The sequence below is a fragment of the Rutidosis leptorrhynchoides genome, chromosome 1, assembly GCF_046630445.1.
Source record: "Rutidosis leptorrhynchoides isolate AG116_Rl617_1_P2 chromosome 1, CSIRO_AGI_Rlap_v1, whole genome shotgun sequence".
In the NCBI taxonomy this organism is placed as follows: Eukaryota; Viridiplantae; Streptophyta; class Magnoliopsida; order Asterales; family Asteraceae; genus Rutidosis; species Rutidosis leptorrhynchoides.
In genome coordinates this window covers 593,817,150-593,830,906 of record NC_092333.1, presented here as the reverse complement: position 1 = coordinate 593,830,906, position 13,757 = coordinate 593,817,150, and the positions used below count along the sequence as shown (strand labels likewise).

Sequence of the window (13,757 nt, the reverse complement as noted above, 5' to 3'; positions counted from 1 at the left end):
TATCGTAATTATTATTTATAAGATATTATAATCAGGATTGGAGGATAAGATGATGGGTGCAACTTTTTTTTACTATGCAACCAAGTACTGTTATACTTGATTGTGGTATCTTTTTTCTTTAGAATATAGGATAGGATAACAAACACATATGAAGAAAGTCTTGTTGATAAAGAATTGAATATCGATCTTTATGTGTAGCTATATAAACCAAGAAAAAAAGAAACTAGTAGGAAAAAAAAAATCCACTCTAACCATCCCACATAGACTCAAGGTAAGAAACAGGGAACTCATATGTAGCTATATAAACCAAGGCCTGATATTAGAGAAATCATACCTTTCTCGGCCTTTTGGCTAAGATCAAGTGTAGTATCTGTTCTTATCAGTTTAATATCTGATATGTGAGTCATCGGTTCACTTGATATTAATCTTATTTTTCATGGGGAAAGGCCCATCACGGTAGCTTGCTATCGGGGTCTTTGCGAGTCGCCTTGGCGTTGCACTATTGCCTTGGCCTGGCTCACCCCTCCAATTCTTAGTTCAAACTTTTAAATTTTTTTAAAGTATAATATTATTTTGTAATAAATGGGCTGCTGCTTGTTTACATGTCTAGGTTATCTAAGAACAATGACTTTTGAGCTTTAAATGGTTTTCAGAATTGTTCACTAAGCATAATATCAGTATATGCCATTGTTTCTATCATATACTCCTATAATATAATTTTGTGCACACGCACAAGCGGTAGCTAAGAACCAAACTACGCTAATCTTCATATCTTATGAAGCATGAACAGCCATTTAACTAAACTATAACAGAGTTTTGTTTTCAATTATTGTACTCTGCGTAAAATGTTTGACATTGAACTTTCAGAAGGACCTCTAACTGCCACTGTATTTGCTCCCGAACCTCCTCTCACGACTACTGATTGATTCCGATCTTCGTATAAAATTTGAGACAGTCCGTCTAACTTTCCCTTTTCCAGTTTTTTGCAAAAGTTTATGTAGAAAAAACAGTTTAGTATTGAAGTGAATTCCAATGAAGATTAAATTTAGTAGATCAATATATATTAAACACTCTACCTTTGAAGCTTTGTATCTCGAGTTTTGGTTTTCAGGGTGTAGAGAGAATTGTATGAGTTTCAATTGCTGATGTAAGTCCTTCATCAATGTCTTCCTTTCTGCAGTATTCTGTATCATTTCTTGCTTCATCGTGCGTGTTTCTTCTTCAAGATGTTTTAGTCTCGTCTTAAGCTGCAATTTTACGTCACTTGTACACATCTTAGCTTTTGATTCAGAACTTTTACTTTCTAAACCATAACAATTGATGGTTACTTATATAACAAAATACGCATACATGCCGGAAATATAAGCAAAGATTAAGTTATTTTTTCCGTTACTGTGTTTTGGTCACATGGGAGTGGCAGAAGAAATCAGCGCCGTTTTTAGTTTAAAACGATTGAAGATAGTTAGACTGAGACTAAGGCAAAATTTGGCTGCATATGTTCACAAGGAGTGGGACGAAACACAGAAACAAACATATGAGACTCTGGGAGCATAGGGGTGTGCACACATTATAACTTATAAGACATTTTATTTTGGATGTTTTCAGTGCACAATTCAAGAACTATTAACAAGATCAATATACTAACTAAAGCACTTACTTTGATGAAAACAAGGTGTGAAATTTACGTTATGAGCATAATTGCCTTTAGATTAAAATTTCTGACAAGAATGTAGAGTTGAAGCTATCTACTATCTTAAGCAATCTCTCTAAAGAGCTTTAGAAAGCAAAAGTAGGTGTTCCAACAACAATTTTTAGCATCCCAATAAGTCTAACAAGTATACTGATCTAAAGACCGAGAATTATAATAAGTGAAAATGTTAAAGATTAAAGCTTTTAATTGTAGTGTTTCCATAATCTAATTATGGGCAAAGGTTTAAATATCCCACATAGGCTCAAGGAAAAAAATAGAGAACTGAGTTTAGCATTACAATTCAGATATGAACCTAGATTCATGTGTTATTCGGGATGATGGGCTGGTTCACCTTGCACGTTACTTTTTTTTTTTTTTTTCTTGTGTAAATTGTTTTTGTATGTTATCTTTCTTCTACTCTTGTACACTATTGTTTGCATGTCATCAGTATGTTTAAGTTTACGAAACATTTGGGCACAAATAATACAAATGCGTGTTGATGTATTCCTCATAAATTTGGGCTAGAGATTTTGCAAAATGTGCTGGTCGGGTAATGTGTCACCATTGCTGACTTCACTACGGCATATGATCTGACAAATAGATTTTACCACATTTTACCGCATCACCCTACCCAATATTTAACACAAAAAACTGACACACACAGTTATAAAATGTTAGAAACTGATACTGCCCAGTCAGAGTCAGATTGCACTTTTTGACCAAAAAGTGCACTAACTGCCCGTAATATCACAGTCAGGGTTGGAAATGGTCTAATAATTTTCAGTGAGTCTTCTTTCTCACTGATGGATAGTCTAATGAAGTGTCAGTTGCTCCATTGGTCTTTTATTTCAATTATTAATATTAATAGTAATATTAATTATTAATATTAATTATTGATATTAATGGCTGCATACTGTTGTATAAACATGATGGATGCCTGTTTCTTTATCACTGATGGATATTTTAATCAAGTATCAGTTACTCATTGGTCTTTTTGTATGTCTTGTTAAAGCGTATTGGCGTTGTATAAAGATGCTTATACATATAGTTTGGATTTGCGTTTGAAGAACAGGCCTTCATCGTTTGAAATGTTTGGAGTTGTCTGATACAGAAGTTGGAAGTGATGGCTGTTGGAAATATGTTCTCGGGTTGGTTACGGTTCAACCGTGATTTGACCGTGGTACATATACTCCGAAGGTATGCCCATGACATTAAATAATATAAAGTCCATTTATCCTATTCGGTCACACACAAAGGCCAATCGTAAATTGTTTGATACACCTTCTAATCGGGAATTAATTTATTAATCAATTGTTATTGTTTTAATAAATAAATATTATTTTAGATTACTTAATTGATAATTAATTTATTAATAAGCATGCTTGCCTACCTCACCTTAAAAAGACAAATAAAAGGTTGGCATGCTTGTGGTTTTAAAAACCCGATATGTGCGTATCTTAAAAGTCCAAAAATTCTCCATTCTATATGAAGAATCTTGACCAACAAAACATAAATAGATATAAGTTTTGTTCGGTGGGCTTTTGAAAAAGAAGAAAATAAGGAACCCACTCTAATTATTTCTCTTTTCATCCTTTTGACCAAAAATAACTTCCTAAAAACTTGATAAGTCTTTTACGGGTGCTAAAGGGTAGAAAAGATTTTAGTGAATTAGAGAATTAGAAGGTGTATATCAAAGAAAGGTTGGAACTTTGGGTGTCTACCGTTTAGAGGAACTCTTCTTCGGGTTCTCCACAACAATCTTCAAAGACTACAAAGGTTGTAATCTTATCCTTCTCTTGTTCGATTTATATTTTGTTTGCTAAAAGTTTTGTACATGGGTCCTTGGGAGAGTATGATTTTGTAAAATTTTAAAATGCTTCCGCTCACTATTTTTTGTATCATACTCCAACAAGTGGTATCAGAGCCATCTTGTACAAGTTTTAGCAAACTTTTCTTGTGATAATCGTTTTGATGAATGTGTTATGCATGATACTTGGAGATGATTATGCATAACGAACATGCAAAACTGTTATTATGATTTGTGTTTTTATGTTTCCTAAATAATATTTGAATCTTGAGTTTTGGCAAAATGTTAAATGGTTAATCTCCTTTTAAAAGTTTTTTTCAGCTTGAACAGTCTGTCTTTCATGGACTGTTTCGAGGCTTTAAACTTCGTATTTTCGTATGAGGCCAATTGCATTTGAAAGCTAACTCAAAGAACTTAAATTTAAAAAAAAAATTCATCGAAAACGGATTAGAAATGAGTAAGATATGGCCATTTAAAGTTGATGTATGAATCTGCCAAAAAAAAATTAATTCCGAAAATTAAAAAATGTAACTTGCATGTTGACTATTAAAGATTCAATGTTTAGGAAAATAAAGTACATGAATTCTTTTCATGTTTTACATGAAATGAAAAAAATTAAAATTATTAATTTTAGACTTTATGCTTGGTTAAAGTGAATAAATCTCCAACATGTTTTGATTCACTTAATATGTTTGTTTGGATGGTTTTGGCATGAAAACCATACTTACAAAATATGAAGTGGGTTTACATGCATACATAAGTTATGTAAACAAGGATTGATTATTTTGTGTGCCATTAAGTGTTGTTTAAATCAATCCTTATCGAAACATGTTTCATAAAAATGGATATTTGGCACTCCATTTGTTGTGTATATGATTGTTGTATGAAATCGGTAGTATTTGCCTCAATAAGACCCTTGTGTGGATGTTTGGTTGTATGATTTAATTTATTATTTATTCGGGATGAATGTAATAATTTATTAAACGGCTTGCATGTCGTGTTTATTATTTATTCGGGATGAATGTAATAATTTGTTAAACGACTTGCATGTCGTCTTTCTATTCATATTGTATTTGTAATAGTATAGAAAATAGAATAGTTTTTTTTTTTTTTTTGTAAGATAATGCAACCAAGATTGGAATCAAAAAGAAGATGTTCACAAGGCGGCCCATCCGAGCATATAATGGAGATGGCGGTTTTAGTGGGAGCCAATTCTCACACAAGGTTATGTCCCTAGTTGACCATGTTTTTCCGAGTGTTGGCTCACCGGAAAAACACATAGGACTTGAGGCATACTACCGATAATTGCGTGTCATGATTATTATTGTGTTCTTATTTGTCTATGCCATGCTAGCTAGAAAATTAGTATAGAAACAAAAGACAATAATCACTTAAAATGGTTTGGTTAAAATTGGTTTAACAAATGCAACACGCAATACATAATTAGCAAATGTTTTAAAATGGTATAAACTACTTTTGCTAAAAGAAGACAAAAACCCGTTTTAAATGTAAACTTTACGCTATCCATGAGTAGTACACACATCCGAACCTTCTACCTATTAGAGTTCGCGATACCCGAGAGTCTTGGGCCGGATTTTAATTGGGTGTTGGGAAGGGTGAGGTGAATTTCGCGATACCCGAGAGTCTTGGGCCGGATTTCACGTGTATCTATCACGGACGGTTTACAATCTGAAATCGTGGTTCGCGGCAAACCCGCCACGAGGAAGGATTTGCGTAGAAGGGATTAAACATGCCAAGTGAAATAATTGATTATCACTAAATCCCGCAGAACCTAAGAATTTCATAATGGATGAAATTGGTAATATAGTTACCTACCTAAATAGCTTATGATTGGCGATCCGCGGCAAACCCGTCGTTACCATAAGTGAAATATGGATCTTAGCCTTGTTAATTATAATTGTTAAAATTTTGAACACACTTGGGTAATTATTTTAACAAGGATTAAACATATCAAAACTAACTAATACAACTTACTTTAAAAAATATGACAGATGTCTGCAACAAACACAAATCCTACTCCGTCATCAATCACTAATTTCTGCCTTAAAGGGCTCCTCGAAAAGGACAAGCTTACGGGCTTGAACTACATGGACTGGCTTCGCAACCTAAGAATTGCTCTTAGGATGGAAGGAAAGATCAGGGCAATTGAGGAACCCTTACCGGCAGAACCCGGATCGAGAGCTACTCAAGCGGCTAGGGACGAGTTTGAAAAACGTCGTTCCGAGTCTAATGAGGTAGCATGCTTGATGTTGGCGACCATGTCTCCGGAGCTCCAAAAGGGCATGGAGAGCTTAGGGTCGTATGACATGCTTAACCAACTCAAGGACATGTTCCAACAACAAGCAAAGCAAGAAAGGTTTGACACCGTGAAAGCTCTCGTATCTTGCAAAATGGCAACGGGAAGTAGCGTTAGTGTCCATGTACTACAAATGAAAGGGTACATAGACCGGCTGGAGCGCCTTGGTTTTTCCATAAGTCAGGAGCTTGCAACGGATTTTATCCTGAACTCGCTGACTAGTGCATATGAAGGATTCATTATGAACTATAATATGAACAATATGGAGAAAACAATCATGGAGCTCCATGGCATGTTGAAAACTGCTGAGGCTAACATGGCCAAAGCTAAACCCGCAACTACCGTCCTATCCATTCGTGAAGGTGGGATCAAGAAGAAGAAAAACAAAACAAAGAGCAAGAACAAGGGCAAGGGTAAGGTTGGCACGTCCAACTTCAAACCTAAACCTAAGGGCATTGCTAACTCTTCTACTTCAAAGATCCCGCAAACCAAGTCTCCTGAAGAAGCAATATGCTTTCATTGTGGGGAAAAAGGACACTGGAGGCGCAATTGTACTAAGTACTTGAAGGAACTTAATGAACTACGGGCTAAGGGAATCGCCCTACCTTCATGTTTGTTCATGATTGAACTAAACAATACTACTATTTCTAATTCCTGGGTATTGGACACAGGATGTGGTACTCACATTTGTACTAATGTGCAGGGACTCACAAGAAGTAGGAAGCTGAAGACCGGAGAGCTTAATCTAATCATGGGGAATAAGAATGTTGCCTCTGTTGACATGATTGGAGAATACAAGCTTTCTTTTGATTCTGGTTTATGTATTGTTTTATCTAATGTTTGCTACAGTGCCGAAATGGCAAGAAACATTATATCTTTTGATGCTTTATTTAATGATGGTTTTAATTTTAGTTTTGATAATGGATCAATACTTGTTCACAAAAATGGGATGTTTTATTTCAAGGCTAGTCCTTGTAAAGGCATCTTAGAAACCACAGCAAAGCTAAATGATAGTTCAATCTATAATGTTGATTCATCCAAAGATGGTTTGGATAAAACGTATCTATGGCATTGTCGTTTAGGCCACATAAACAAGAAACGCATAGCCAAACTCCAGTCAGATGGAATTCTAGAATCATTTGATATAATATCATATGATGAATGCGAATCTTGCTTATCAGGAAAAATGACAAAGGCACCTTTCACAGGAAACTGTGAACGGGCTAAGGATCTGTTAGGATTGGTACACACTGATGTGTGCGGTCCGTTCAGATCGCCTACTAGACACCAGGAACGATACTTCGTTACATTTACTGATGACTTCAGTAGATATGGTTATGTTTATTTAATTAAACAAAAGTCTGAAACTTTGGGAGTGTTCAAGGCATACCAAAACGAAGTAGAAAATCAACTGAACAAAAGAATTAAGATTCTCCGATCTGATAGAGGTGGTGAATATCTTAATGATGAATTTCGTAAACATCTGCGGGGTTGTGGGATAATCTCACAATTAGCTCCTCCTAGAACACCACAGCATAATGGTGTGGCTGAAAGGAGGAGTCGAACATTACTTGATATGGTTCGATCCATGATGAGTCGCACAATGCTTCCAATCAGTTTTTGGGGTTACGCCCTACAAACTGCCGCAAGGATCCTTAACCTCATCCCAACCAAGAAAGTTTCCAAAACACCTTATGAGATATGGCATGGCAAAACCGTGTCTCTCTCGTATCTTAGAATCTGGGGATGTGAGGCTTACGTTCGTCGTGAAGCTCAAGATAAACTTGAACCCAGATCTGAAAAGTGTTTATTTGTTGGATACCCGACTGATTCTTTTGGATATTTGTTTTACAACCCTACTGAGAATAAAGTCTTTGTGTCTCGAAGGGGAGTCTTCCTTGAAAAGGATCTCATATCAAAAGGAACCAGTGGGAGCAAAATTGACCTTGAAGAAATTCAAGAATCAACCGACATGGAAACCGATATTGGAACCGATTCTCTACAAGAGGTCGACGAGCCTGCTGTTGAGAAAGAAACTGACCTACAGCCACCACCCATACGTAGATCTGATAGAGTGCGTCAAACACCAAAGAAATATAGTTTACACATATCTGAGGGTGATGACGAAAATATAGATTCTGATGAACCTATTACCTATCAGGAAGCAATGACAGGCCCCGAGTCTGCCAAATGGAAGGAGGCTATGGACAATGAGATTCAATCCATGCATGATAATCAAGTCTGGACCTTGATTGATCATACACCAGGAATTAAAACCATTGGGTGTAAATGGGTCTTCAAGAAGAAGACCGACATGGATGGAAATGTACACACATTCAAAGCCAGACTGGTGGCTAAGGGTTACACGCAACAACATGGTGTAGTCTACGATGAAACCTTTTCACCAGTGGCTATGTTGAAATCCATTAGAATACTTCTTGCCATAGCTGCATTTTATGACTACGAAATATGGCAAATGGATGTAAAAACAGCTTTCCTTCATGGTAAGCTAACAGAGGATGTGTTTATGACACAGCCTGAGGGTTTTGTACATCCTAAGTATCCTAAAAGTGTGTGCAAGCTTCAAAAGTCCATTTATGGACTTAAACAAGCTTCTCGTAGCTGGAATCTTTGCTTTAATGAGAAAATCAAAGAATTTGGTTTTATCAGAAGCGAAGATGAGCCATGTGTCTATGTTAGGTCTAGTGGGAGTGTTGTAGTCTTCCTTGTACTATATGTCGATGACATATTACTCATGGGAAACGATATCCCGACATTAAAAGATGTCAAAGCTTGGCTAGGGAAATGTTTCTCCATGAAAGATTTGGAAGATGCATCATATATTTTGGGAATTAAAATCTATCGAGATAGATCAAGGAGATTGATTGGGCTAAGCCAAAGTGCATATGTAGATAAGATACTGAAGAAATTCGGTATGCACAACTCCAAGAAAGGGTGTGTTCCTATGAACCCTGGAATGATATTGAGCAAGTCTCAATGTCCTAATTCTGACTTGGAGTCAGCTACCATGAGTCGGACTCCATATGCTTCAGCTATAGGATCGATCATGTATGCCATGATATGCACTAGGCCTGACGTATCGTATGCTTTAAGCATGACTAGTCGTTATCAGGCCAACCCTGGTGAAGCTCATTGGATAGCAGTCAAGAACATTCTAAAGTATCTTAGGAGAACTAAAGATATGTTCTTGGTCTATGGTGGGAATGACGAGTTGAGCGTCAAAGGATACTCTGACGCTAGTTTTCAATCAGATAGAGATGATTGCTCTTCACAATCAGGATTTGTGTTTATGTTGAATGGTGGAGCCGTCACTTGGAGAAGCTCCAAGCAAAGTACTATTGCTGATTCTACGACAGAAGCCGAGTATATAGCGGTAAATGAAGCTGCTAAAGAGGCCATGTGGATAAAGAAATTCATCGGGGATCTAGGTGTGGTTCCTACAATTCATGATCCTATTGAGATTTTCTGCGACAATGTGAGTGCGGTTGTCTTGGCTCAAGAACCGAGGTCACAAAAGCGCACACGGCACATACTCAGAAAGTACCATTACATCCGTCAACTTGTAGCAGATAATGACATATTATTAAGTAGAGTAGACACAACTAAGAACTTGGCTGATCCTTTCACCAAGCCTTTGCCACAGACTAAGCATGATGCTCATAGCATGTCTATTGGTATTCGTGTCATTGATGATAAAGTTTGATTGTACTTATTATGTAAGTTTGACACTTTAAACATTGGCAATAATATATGTTGCAATTGATCTGATGATTAATATATCGAGATTATATTATACGCACGATGCGATCATTTCATTGTATATTGCCATGTTTCATTTTGCATGTTTTAACTTCCAATGAATATTATTTCATAAACCTCCACAGTCGGTTATTCTCTACGGAAGAGAGAATTGAATTAAGGCTGCTATGAAGTGTAGTAATATAGGCTTATATGAAACTACATTCATGAGGAACTTGATAGTTGATTCAAGGTTCTGGAATGACCACACTTAGACGCTACTTCATGGTTTTAAGTCACAAGTAAGTTCTAAGATGGCAACGTCATTTATCCTAGAGTGGATATGTATGAGGAATCCTGACACAGACTATATTCTACTTTGACCTGTATTTAACGCTGTGCGTAAATGCCAGTCATAAGGGTGCAGATCAGGTATAATATGGGATGTGGTGGATGTCTATACAGCTGAAGCAATTTGTTCCTTCTTCTCTTAGCAAGTTGAAGCGATATCTCTGGGCCCCTCGTTGGTTTGTGCTGAATTAAATGCATGGCCATGCAACGACTGAATTAATGCAATTGCAGTCTATTTGATCACCACAAATCTCAATCGGGAAACATAATCTTGAACGATGATGATTGACACAACCATGTCACACGTTCATAAAGATATCTAGAACAAAAGGATGATTGATATAAATCAAAATATAGGAGTGTAACTAAACTGACTAAGTGTTACACAGGGTGTGTCTTTCAAGACTAACCAATATTATTAATGTCAGTGCAAGTGGGAGTCTGTTGGAAATATGTTCTCGGGTTGGTTACGGTTCAACCGTGATTTGACCGTGGTACATATACTCCGAAGGTATGCCCATGACATTAAATAATATAAAGTTCATTTATCCTATTCGGTCACACACAAAGGCCAATCGTAAATTGTTTGATACACCTTCTAATCGGGAATTAATTTATTAATCAATTGTTATTGGTTTAATAAATAAATATTATTTTAGATTACTTAATTGATAATTAATTTATTAATAAGCATGCTTGCCTACCTCACCTTAAAAAGACAAATAAAAGGTTGGCATGCTTGTGGTTTTAAAAACCCGATATGTGCGTATCTTAAAAGTCCAAAAATTCTCCATTCTATATGAAGAATCTTGACCAACAAAACATAAATAGATATAAGTTTTGTTCGGTGGGCTTTTGAAAAAGAAGAAAATAAGGAACCCACTCTAATTATTTCTCTTTTCATCCTTTTGACCAAAAATAACTTCCTAAAAACTTGATAAGTCTTTTACGGGTGCTAAAGGGTAGAAAAGATTTTAGTGAATTAGAGAATTAGAAGGTGTATATCAAAGAAAGGTTGGAACTTTGGGTGTCTACCGTTTAGAGGAACTCTTCTTCGGGTTCTCCACAACAATCTTCAAAGACTACAAAGGTTGTAATCTTATCCTTCTCTTGTTCGATTTATATTTTGTTTGCTAAAAGTTTTGTACATGGGTCCTTGGGAGAGTATGATTTTGTAAAATTTTAAAATGCTTCCGCTCACTATTTTTTGTATCATACTCCAACAATGGCCTACATCATCTATCAGGTTAAACACTTTAAGGAATCCGTTCTTTTATGCCATCAATGATATAATTATATATTGACGTATAAAGGATATCACCTCTTGTAAGCTTTGACAATGCAGAACACTTACAAAATTTGGTGAAAGATAAGAAACTTCTAATACTTGAGAAACATCTTTTTTTTTTTTTTTTTTGAACGACAAGCTTGCATCAGTGTATCATTTATTTCAACGACACTCATCATTTGCGCACACACACGCTTTCGGGAGGAAACCCAAATCGCATTACAGGAACCCGATCCTTTAACCATCCCGAGGGGCAGGCGGACCGGGTTTGAATCCTGAATGGATCCGGGAGAAAACCCCCCTGAGGTCAATCTGGATATCCATATTTCAGGCAGATTAATTAATAGGATGGGCAGATCGAGGTTCGAACTCATGACCTAACCCTCAGCCCCAACCCCCCTGAGGTCAACCATGTTTTGCATGATGCTATCTTAATCACATGTTTCTAATTAGTTATTTCATTCCTTAGAAACTATTGTGATTATGGATTTTGTCTTGACTGTTCTTTGCAGGGTTGATGAATCTCGAGAGTTTAAATCTCTCATTCACCGGTATTACGGATGGGGGTTTGGGATATTTATATAAGTTGTCAAATCTTAGATCACTGAATTTGGATTGTCGCCAAATTACAGATACCGGACTTGCTGCTCTTACAAGGGCACTGTCTTAATAACCGAGGAAAGACATTAATCTCAAGTGTTACATTCTTTCTGCTATAAAAGGTCTCATCTATTGGATGTAGGTTTGACTGGGTTGACTCATCTTGATCTCTTCTGTGCTAAAATAACAGATGTTGGAACCAATTATCTTCGCAGTCTGCTTTGCTCAACTCTTACAATAATCAGTATTTGATTTTCATTTCAATGTTCAATATAGAACTTGCTTCATGTTGAAACTTTTTCATGTAGATTTTACAAATCTCTAGTCTTTGGAAATCTGCGGTGGAGGATTAACCAACGCCGGTGTGAAGAATATCAAGGATCTTCGCTCTCTGGTGCTGTTGAATTTATCAAAAACATCCGCCTAACAGATGAATCACTGGAGTTAATCTCTGGTAATGTTCTTTTATAACGGATAATGCAATGTTTTTATATGATGTTATATCCATGTTTTCGCCTTTTGTCTCGAACGGGTCAAACATAAGTCATCAATTTTGCATTAAAACTGATCCGGGTCACTTTGGATGCAGGTCTGACAGAATTGGTCTCATTGAACTTATCGAATTCCAGAGTAACCAGTACAGGATTGCAGTATCTAAAGCCACTGAAGAAGTTGAAATCCCTGGGCTCAGAGTCCACAAAAGTGACTGCAAATGATATAAAGAAACTTCAAGAATATGATCTTCCGAATCTGATAAACATTCGCCCTGAGTAGCTTGAAAAATACCAATAACTTCAGGACTTTTTATATATATAATTGGGAAGTCGATAGAACTGTAAATGTCGTTAATTTCATTACCTTTCGTATGGAATTGTTTCTCGGTTCGCAGATTTCATTTCATCATCAAGACGAACACCCTTGGTGAGAGTCTTAACCTTTTTTTTTTTTTTCCTTTATGATCATGTGGTTCTGGTCGAACGAACATTGTAAATAAAGCTTGCCTGGTTAAGATTATCCAGATCTATCAGCTGCAAGATTGTAGTGGGATTTATATTGTCTATTTTATATTTGGGTGTATTGCTGCTTATTTAACTGCCATCATCTCTTTGCATGATGTACCTTTTAAAGGTCACACTAGTTTCATAGTTTCTTGTTGGCTAAGACCACTCCCAACCATGATGTACTTCCTCCCCAGGACACACCGCCACATCAGCGTCACATCAGCTTTCTCTCTCCATTTATTTTTCACTTCCTCTCCATCACACACCACTACCAACCATGACATCCTTCCTTCCTATCACATGGCCCCACATTTTTTTATTAATATTTATTACTATTATTATTATTATTATTAATATAATATTATTTTTATGTCAATTATATTTTTTTGAACAACACATTTTATTATATTAAAAAGTTACGGTTACAATTTTTTGAAATTAAAAAGACATAAATTAAAATACAATACAAGAACATATAATTAAACAAATAAAACACTACTCGTCGTCTTCGTCGTCGGATTGAAACGCGTTTTGATAAATTTTTTGGATCTTATTTTTGGCTCTCATCACCAACGCGTGTTGTTCGGGAGTCATGTCGGGTGCACAAGGTTGTGTAAGAAACGTTAAACTATCCAACATGGTACGCCTCTCGGTTTCAATGTATATTTTTTCCATGGTCAACCTTGTAGCATTTGCGGTTTCGATTAACGTTTGGCGGGCTTCCTCGGACGACAAACGTGAGGCCGCATCGGATGAACCCGAACTCCTATGAGTCTTGGAACTTGCACGACCCGGCGGACGACGTAAAGGTTCTTCATGGAAATTCGGAGCACTTTGATTCCCGGCTCCACCACTCGGACTCGCGGCTCCACCACTCAGACCACTTTCATTCGCGGGTCCATTACTCGGTAACTCCATCGGAGTATTTTTTTTTGTTCACGACA

General features: G+C 36.5%; 1 non-coding gene and 1 pseudogene across 1 annotated transcript; both read left to right on the top strand.

The window, feature by feature from the left end:
- Positions 1–330: 330 nt before the first annotated feature.
- Positions 331–526, top strand: LOC139887481 (U2 spliceosomal RNA). The gene has a single exon (XR_011773308.1). It is a non-coding gene; the product is annotated as a U2 spliceosomal RNA (small nuclear RNA).
- Positions 527–1,997: 1,471 nt separating this feature from the next.
- Positions 1,998–12,586, top strand: LOC139883650 (uncharacterized; annotated as a pseudogene).
- Positions 12,587–13,757: the final 1,171 nt, after the last annotated feature.